The sequence below is a fragment of the Pinus tabuliformis genome, chromosome 6 (genome assembly GCF_031772625.1).
Source record: "Pinus tabuliformis cultivar Carrire ecotype Pingquan chromosome 6, CPIR1, whole genome shotgun sequence".
Lineage (NCBI taxonomy): Eukaryota > Viridiplantae > Streptophyta > Pinopsida > Pinales > Pinaceae > Pinus > Pinus tabuliformis.
The window spans coordinates 1,669,806,264-1,669,816,570 of record NC_142292.1 but is presented as its reverse complement, the minus strand read 5'-3'; the positions used below and the strand labels follow the sequence as shown (position 1 = coordinate 1,669,816,570).

At 33.7% G+C, this 10,307-nt stretch overlaps 1 pseudogene; it reads right to left on the bottom strand.

Annotated features, from left to right (window-relative positions):
* Positions 1–2,134: 2,134 nt before the first annotated feature.
* On the bottom strand, positions 2,135–4,084 carry LOC149265366 (uncharacterized; annotated as a pseudogene).
* Positions 4,085–10,307: the final 6,223 nt, after the last annotated feature.

The window sequence follows — 10,307 nt, the reverse complement described above, 5'->3', positions numbered from 1 at the left end:
ATCTCCCACATCCGAACTCCGATTCGACCCATTTTTTTTTTTAAAGTGGGTGATTTTTCGAGAGGAATCTAGATCTGGTATTTGTTTTTATAAATTTTGTACCAAATGTTTCAGATCTGATTTGCAAAGTCGTAAAGCCCAAAAAAATTCCTGCAAAAAAATGAAAAAAGAAAAATTCTTCCTGCTTGACCCAAGAAAGTGCTCTGTGGAGGTTATAGCACATGCCTGAAGTTTGTTGAATATTTCTGCAAAATTTGAAACTGAAATATGCATCAAACCCTCATTCCCATGGAATCATAACTTGCTCTGATACCACTGATCCGGATCTTGGGAGGAGGCCCCCAAGATCTAAAAGATTGAAATGGATCTTGGGAGGAGAGACCCCCAAGATCTGAAAACTTGCAATGGATCTTGGGGGAAAGGACCCCAAGATCTGAAAACTTGAATTTCCAAAAGAAAAATAGGAGAATGCCCAATAAACAAAACCACAAAGAAACTTTTTTATTAAAACCCACTGATCTGGATTTAAACAGGAACGCAACAAATTACAGAGATAACCATAAGCACAGATATGCAGCGGAAATAATACTTCATTTCATTAATGTAAAATAATGAAATATGCTTACAAACAGTGATGGAAATAAACTAGCTAGGGTGATGGTAACTTATCTCTGAGAAGAGATGTGGTGGCTACATGCCTCTGAACTTTAAAGGCTACATTGTGGCGGACAACCTCCTTTTACAAAATGTGACTTGTTACTTATAGTATTTTTCAGTTACAATACCACGGGTCAATTCCATGGGTGAATGAATACCATGGGTGGATTTCACAATACCACGGGCCAATTCCATGGGTGAATGAATACCATGGGTGGATGTCACAATACCAAGGGTGGATTTCACAATACCACGGGCCAATTCCATGGGTGAATGAATACCATGGGTGGATGTCACAATACCATGGGTGAATAAATACCATGGGTGGATGTCACTTACAATACCATGGGTGGATGCCATTTACAATACCATGGGTAAATTCCATGGGTCGATGAATAATATGGGTGGATGAGTACCATGGGTTGATGCCATTTTCCATTCGGATCATTGATGGGATGGAACAACAAGAGCCACACAACAATTGGGGAATGGGTATGCATTTAACATGATATTGTCCAAATAATGGCACACTTCCAGAGCTGCTTCCACCTGCACAAGGGAAACATCTTGGGATGTGGTAGCTGAAGAAAAAAAACTAAACGACTTACAGAGTTGAAATATTTTGGTAAGAATCATCAATACCTTGCCCAAAGAGACATATTCCCCATGTTGAAGCTTAACATACATTATTGATCTAGCACGCCACACCTTAAATAATATCTATGTTTGGTAACACATTTGAAAATAATCCCTTTTTCTTGTCTTCTTCAGTAGTAAAGATTAGGAATAACACTATAACTTTACTACTATAAAATACCTCCAATTACTTATAAAGGCATGTCCTATTGATAGTTTTTTACCAAAGCATGTTTCAATCATAGTCCACAATGTTAATATAATCACATCTACTGAAATAAAATACTATTGAACCTTTTTTCCAAGGAAAACCTCACACTGAAACCTAAGGGGTGATTCCCCACATTCTATCACATTCCTATTAAACCCATCAGCGAAGACTAGCACACCTCATCCAATGGGGATTCAAACCAGACACATTCTAGCTTTAAGCTAGCCATATATTCAGAAGCATTGGTAACAATAGTTGAACTAAACCCTTGAATTTGTTGTTTATTTACAAGAATGCAACATGTCAAGGTTGTTTGACATTTTGAACTGAAACTATATTTTAGCTTTGCATAAGATATTAAAACAATATGAACTATCACATAGAATTAAAATGCTTAAAACAACATAATGATATCACTTAAAATCCAATGTTTTTGGATACTGCAAATGAATATACTTCAGCAGAGTTCTGCAAGTATCCACCACATCAAAGTTTATGACAAAATCTTCCTTTAATCAAAGACACCAAAAAATTAAGAAATCAAAATCTAAACATCTTTAAGCTTGATAGAAAACAACCAGAGACTTGATAGTTTACAAAAAGATATACATCCATAATAATTTATGATTCTTAGCCTAACATTGTACGCTTTCTACCATGCAAACGAACTGCAAAACAAACCCAAAAATGTAAGTTATTGCAGTGAAAATTTGTATTAAATTGCAATTATGAGAAATGAAGAGTTTTCAATACCAAAGACAACAAGGACAAGTTGACAGTCACAAAGAACAATCCACCTAACAAATATTTGAATTTGGAATCAAGAGGCAAGTGAAAACATAAATTTATGAATACAGTCCTTCACTGGGATAAGAAATCATGTGTTGACCAAATGATAGATACAATTGCAACAAATTTCGGGAACTGTATTAAATTGCGATTATGAGAAATGAAGAGTTTTCAATACCAACGACAACAAGGACAAGTTGACAATCACCAAGTACAATCCACCTAACAAATATTTGAATTTGGAATAAGGAGGCAAGTGAAAACATAAATTCATGAATACAGTCCTTCACTAGGATAAGAAATTATGTGCTGACCAAATAATAGATACAATTGCAACAAATTCCGGAACTCAAATTTACCTTGACCTAGTTTATTCAATGTAGTTGACCATTGCTTTGATGATTTTCTGTAAGAAGCAAGTACTCTTTCCATCTGCAATCCAGTGGAATAAAATATCAGTAAGTAATAAGCTACCCCAAGTCATAACAGAAATAAGAACAATAGCTTATTGGCATTAAAAGACAAGCATATGCCAGAGTTAAGAGTTAACAACAATGCCAACTTACAACATTCCTACTAGAAGAATTCATTGACAACAATGCTCTCTCTAAAACATATAAATCTATAGCTTCTAGCAATGTAGATGTGAAACTAAGACCAAAGTCAATCATGACCTGTTTCAAAAACATTATAATTTACAAATTTCAAATATTTATTTTCCCATAACATCATATATTGCAAAGATAGTTTAACATGCTAAACATAAAAGACAAGCCAAATTATTATGCGCTATGTACATGGCATCAATTGAGAAGACTTTCCAAGCCACTAAAGACAAGTTGTATATGCATTGAGATTGAACAGATCTAAGGAAACTTACTTTTTCTTTTAGAAATCCAAGAAAAATAGGAATTAACAAATTGTGCATGTCTTTGTGGTTTGCAAACACAAAGATTTACATGTAGTTAAAATGCAGTAAAATTTGTAATTGCATTAAACAATTTTCATAGTTTAGGATTAAAAAACAAAGCCTACAACCGACCAAGGGTAAGATTTTTCCAATCAATGTATTTGGATTGGAAAAAGGCATCATTCAAAATAACTTCATACCAACTGTTTGGAATCTTGATGAATTATCATATTTGATGTTGTCAGATCACCATGCACCAAACCTCCATCATGTAAAAGTCCAACAACTCTACCTATCTGTTGAGCAATATCTCCTATTTGTTCCTCTGTAGTTACAAAGCAATCAAGGATCTTTCTTGTTCAGCTAAGACAAACATAAAATTACTGGCATAGGGGATCAAAGGAAGACCAAGTAAATTGGAGCTAAATCAAATTAAAAATGATTATTCCAAGCTAGCAATGACTATCCTTAAATTCACACTATAGATCATATTGCATTTTAATATGACTAGAAAAACATACCATAGCCAAGAAGTGATCTTGATTGCAAAAAACACCTCTTTCATATATAGACCCTCTATATATTCAAATGTAAGGGTGTGAAGCTCAGAATCCAGGGCAAAAAGAGTGGAGTTGCAACTCCAAGCTTTCTAGCCTTAGCCATGCAATGTGCTTCCTAGAATCACATTTTTATAAGGATCCCACTCACAACCACCTTAGGCAACATGAATAATAATCTATCTCCTTATAGCCATGAAGTAAAGATATAAAAAAAAACAAACTAATTTGTCTCATACAATGAGCCCATAAAGACATTTCAAGGTTCTTGGAAAAACACTCTTTAATAATGGCCCTTCTTCCCTGAAATTTGCATTCAAATATCTTTGCATGCAAATAGTTAAACTCTTCAAAAGAAAATAATACAGAAAGCCAACATGCTAGCAAAACTCAAGGAAACAATAAGACAACCAGTTAATTTCACTCATAGCCTCTACACCCTGCTTCACTGGTTGCCTTGATGGAAACTGTTTCTCCTCACATTCAATCTCCATGACTAATTGTCTACAATATTTTGTGAGATAATACAAATCACCTTGATTTGAAGTGTTAGATATATAATAGATATCTAATTTACAAGTGTTAATTTGTATTAATCCCTGCAAGCACAATGCACAATTGCATGTTATATGGTAAGAAAATGATTAATAAAATGAACATCAAAAGATCATAGATGGGCCTTAGTTGTTTGCACATATGTAGGGTTCACAAAAGTTTTGTCGATATTTATACATATGGAAGTCAAGAATGGAATAACCTAGGAATGTGGTCCCTAAGAAGAAGAATCTCAACTTTATGCATTGTGCCATGTATTGTTGTGACAAAGTATTACAAGCAAATAATGTGTTCATTGCATCAAATCCAAAGATAAAGACATCCAAACTCCAGCCACATAAAGAACTTTAAAGGATTGTAAACCCTTAGCAACGAATCTAATCCATGCAAACTGCAGGAAGGTTGTGAAAGTTATTTAACAAGGTAATCAATATACCATCCGAGAGCGGAGCAAGTAAGCAAGCAAGCTCATTGTAGTTACTAGGTGCAACCATAAGTTGTTTTAAAGCTTGGATAATTATATTCTTGAGATGATTACATAAATGGCACACTTATTTGCTTATTTATGGTGATCTTGTGATTGTTTTGTTCCATTTTTTGAAGGAAGTTTTAAATTAAAAAGACTTATACAACATATTCACCCCCCTTTGCAAGTTCGTTCATAGTCATGGATGGCATGCATTGCACAACCTCTCCATTATGCTAAAATCTTTGGAAAAGGCCTAGTGTTATAAAGAGACTTTTGTCAATGCCAATGAAATTGACAGAATTGTGCTGGACTCGAGAGTTGTATGCTCCTAAAGTGCTTGCTACAAAATTCACTATAAATAGTGAATTCTTGAGTGGCCTATGTACAAAAAAAAATTATGAAATATGATTACTATAGGCAGTAGCAACACCACATTTCAGAAGAATTAATTGTGTTTTATATTTGCATATTATTTTTGCTATAGTGGAAACTCACTAGATGCACAAGTACTAAAGGTCATTATAACAAACACTTTACAGCCTAAATATTAAACAATAAATGTTTTTACTGCAATTTCGCCAGGAAAACATAAGGCACACACATGTGTCCCAATGTGTTTGACTCAGAAAAGATATTCCAAAGAAAATATTCTCTATGGCAATGTGAAAGTGCGGGACAAGTTATAACTTTCAGAATGATGGATTAGATTGTGCTAGCATTAATTATCTCTCAATTAAAATAAAAATAAATTACATTTCTAGTTTAATAGATGTGTGCATTGAATAGTCAATTAGGGGTATCTCGGGTGGTTGGGCAGAATGGTTGTTATCTTCCCCAACTAGGTTCAAATTCTAGCTAGTGACATGATGAACTATAATGCCTTGATGAATATTGTTGTATTGGCTTCGAGCCTTGAGAAATCTTAAGTGAGTATACATATGGGTTCACCTAGTACCAACAACCTCACTCTAGCCCTGGGGAATTGAATAACTAAGTATCAAAATGAATTCAAGAAAGGTTGAAGAAAAAATTACAAAAGTCTCTTAAAAAAAAAAAAAAAAAAACATTAGTTAAATCAAAATGATGGACAATCACAAGAAAATCTAAAAAAAGTATTGCATAAATAAAATATGATAAATAACTAGCATTTTAAAGATACAATATATCAGATCAATAGAGAAAAGTAATCTACACTATTCACCATAAGAGGAATTCATAACCAAGGACATTCATCAAGCACAAGCAGACCTATTTTTTTTTAAACAAGAGAATTAAATTAACATAACAAACACATACCACATCAATGTACAAAAACCACATACTTGGAAAGCAATAAACCAGTCAGAATTTGTTGTCGTATATATGAAAACAAGTCCATAGGAAATCATAACAAGGGATCATTACATACTCCAAAAGCATGTCACCTCCTAGAGATCGAAATTACCAGATTGTTCTCAAGTTGTCTAAAAAATATAAACATTTTCCTACATACCATCTTGAATGTTGATATGGATGGAACCTCTAGCCTACTTTTCAGTACATACTTCTACCCCCGCATGTTATGTTTCCAACATGGGACAAAATGTAAAGTGATCAAGGTATGCTCAATTTTAAAAAGAGGATAGGTTAAAACGTACACCACTTCTTAGTGGGTTATAATGATGATGAAAATCGGCCCAGTAAATAAATGATTCAATTTGCTTCCATACTAATTATTTAAATATAAACATCTTCATGAAACCCAATTCATGGGAACACAACGTTTAGTCACTTTAGTTCCCTACAATGTTAATCCACTGATAAATTTATTTATTGAAATCACAATCCAAAAGAAGGTTGATTCAACAAGTTTACATTTAAAACCATACTGAAATATTTTAAATATTTAAAACAATCAAAATATGTCAACATAAAATTACCACATTTGCAGCATGACCTCACAAAGTCATCACAACTTTCCAATTCTCAACATCTAGAGTTTATCCACTACCAAAATCTGTAGTTCCAGACCCAGGGTTTTTCCCATGGATAAGAATCACTTTATCATTAGAGCCTGAAGCTACATAGCGACCATGTTTAGCCCACCTGACACAATTAATAGAGCCAAAGTGGTTTCGAATGGACAACAATGTATGAGTTGTTTGATAACATCCACTTCTTTTCCCACTGGTTTTGTATTCCAAATGCTAACCTTCATGGATAAAAATCAAACATGTTGGTTTCATCACAAAAAGAATTCCCTTTAATAAGATATTTCTGACAATTAAAACTAGGGTTGCAACAAGAAGTTATCAAAAATTAGAACTTATAATTCTTGAAACAATAAGTGATTAATCTATATTACTTATGAGAGCCATAAAAAATTCATAACACCAACATTAAAAAAATAAAAATAAAAAAATACTTCGTAGTTACAAATATGAAAGGAATTCCAAAAAATAATAATAATTATCATTACATTTACAATTACCATCTTATTCTATCATTTCCCCATCCTGAAAACCAATCAACATATATATTGACACTTCGTTTTTAATTTTTAATATAAGGTTGCATATGAGTGTGGTTTGACACACTCATGATTTGTAACAGAACTTTGGTTGCATCTCACCATGAAACCAAGTAGAGGTAAGTTTGTCATATACATATTTATATATTCTTATTAGAAATTGTATTGGGGATTTTTTTATAAACATCAAAGATCCAAAATTAAAAGACCCTTCCTCCAATGAGAATACATTTTTTTTCTATAATCTTGGTCAATTAGGGAAGCTAGGATATAGACAATGGAGCATTTCATTAAGATATTTGAAATATTTCATCAATTTCATATGTACATTTGAGAACATAAGCGAGCTTGGATAATTTCAACTCTTCCACTATAGCCAAAGGAATGAAGATGAATATCAACATCGACAATGTGTCTTACTTCATGTCATAACATTCCAAAAATGCACTCCTCATGGAAGCCTTCCCAAAATATGTATTTTCATCACGACAGTCTAGATGCATAATGCACCTACTCAAATTCATATTCTTATTCACAATCCTTCTACAATCAATATTCCCAAAAATAGCATCGGGGTCTGATCCAACTCCTCAGTCCTGCATAATTTACAAAATTGTAATTATTAATACCAGCTACGAGCATTGTATTTCAATTGTCCTAAACTTGAGATGTTGTTGATCAATTGATGCAATGACAATTTATTTATTTATGAGAAACTCATCCCATGCAGTTTCATTAACAACTTTTCAATCTGATATACGAGGAAACATCTCTATCAAATGTTGATTAGGCGACTGTCAAAAATTCCAATTTGAAAACTTAATGGACTCCAATTCCAAGTTGAAAACACACCAGGGGAAAGAAGTTGTTGGTTGATAATTTGAGAGATGGGAACAAATCCTTCATGGTATTACAACCCATCCAAATACTTTAGACGATCTAATCAGAACAATTTGTAGCATTGTAATTATCCTCCTCGACCTCAATTTCATTATCAAAAACTACTGCAACTCATAAAGAATCCCTCTGCTCTTCCAGCAGAAAGTTCACATTCAATGAGGATCAAGCATAATTTCTAACACTTTCTTCCTTTTCACTGCAACATTATACCCCTTTCCATCTCTAATGCAAGAACTAAAGTTTTTATTTAGTGAGAGTGCAAAGTCGTTGAGTGTTTACCTATTGCCGTCTAAGAGAGCATGTGAGCCTCATGGCCTCATTTTTTTCTACTTATATCAACCATATTTTGTTTTTCATTGAAATTAGAGTCTTTTCCATCATTGTGAGTCATAGTTGTTTATCCTATGTGTTAACAGGCCACGACTTATGAGTTGTTAGTCCACAAGTTGTATGCTTAAAGACTATTGTTACTACTTTCATAGGTCCAACCCACTACATTTTTTTTGGAGAGTAGGGAGAGGCCAAGATTTAGGGGTTTCCCCTCATTTAAACCTTAGTTGTTGTCATCTAATTCATAAAGGTTTGAGACTGTAAAAAAGGGAAAAATAATTATTTTGTTTGCATGGTACTATGCAGTCCATATATTGGTATAACCAGTGAAAATAGTTGTTTGAAATATTTTCTTACTTTATCTTCCATGTTTTTATTTGAACTCGATAGATGTATCTCAAAGTTTTGAGTCTTTCCCTTCAAAAGGTATAAAGTTTTCTCTATGTTTTAATAAATTACTTTTTAAGGGTTTTTTGGAACATTATTTTTGGATATATTGTGCTATGAGTGAGTAAGTTTTTGAGTATTTACTGGTTAAATAAAAAGGGTTGTGAGGTAGTGACAAGTTAAGGAATAAGTGGTGTAGCTACAAAAATTTAAAAAATATAATGAAAAATTCTCTTGACATTTAAAATTTTTTAATGCCTTCTATAAGTAATTTTGGGCAAACTCAAGGACCGATCCTTGTTGGCAGGAACTACAAGTCCTAAAATTTTCATATTTTGTAATTGTCCAAAAATAGTTTACATATGTCATAGATACATCGTATTAATATTCTCCATTGAAGGTGAAGTTCTTTATGCTATGTTCCTCTGCGAGATGAAGGTGAAGTTCTTTATGCTATGTTCCTCTGCGAGATGAAGGTGAAGTTTTAGACTCATAAGCTCAATATAATTATTTGTAGCCTCTCCTACTCCATTTTAGACTCATAAACTCAGCATAATTATTTCCAGCCTCTCCTACTGTAGCTGCAAAAGTAATGATGGTGTGTGATATAGATAGGAAGAGGATTCCCACAGCTCCTCCTCGGTGAGGGTCCCCTTGAGAAGCTCCATCAAATAAAGTTGATGGAGAATCATTTTGAGTTAGGATGCAAAGGTGGGGAGGATTGTCAACGGGCTTTCTAGCATTTACAAACCAATCGATGATTGAAAGGCTCTGAATAACTATTTTTGTGGTTGAGGCAACTTTGTCTTGGAAGATAACTTTATTTTTTTCCAATCAGATACCCCATGCCATAACGAATATCAGTCCATTCAGCATGTGACTTATAGTTTCAACATTGGCCCTGCAAAGATGACATAATCCTGGCCCCTTGAAAGATCTTTTCTAAGGTTGTCCCATGTAGGGGCCTTATTTTGAGAAGAAGCCACATGAATAATTTGGATTTTGGTGAGCATTTTAACTTCCATAGTTTCTTCCTCCCACTAGGGAGGAGGAGACAACTAAAGATTAGTTGTGAGTGATATGTATCTTGCTTTTGGAGAGTATTTTCCTATTGAATCCAGAGCCCATATCAAAGTATCGAGTTTTTCTATGACAGAGATGAACTAATTTTGAAGAGCCAAGGTATAGAGATCATAGATCCTGGCTTGTTTCCCATCAATATTGAGGTCACAACTAGATAATCAGTCTATGAGGCTTACCGTATTTAACGTTCCTAGCTACTTTAATAAGGAAACATAACCCATCCTTGATGAGCTTGTGGGTCAAGTGATCCGGGAGGACATGGTTTTCTAGGCTGATTATCCATGGATATTTCTCAAGAAATACCTAAGATACAT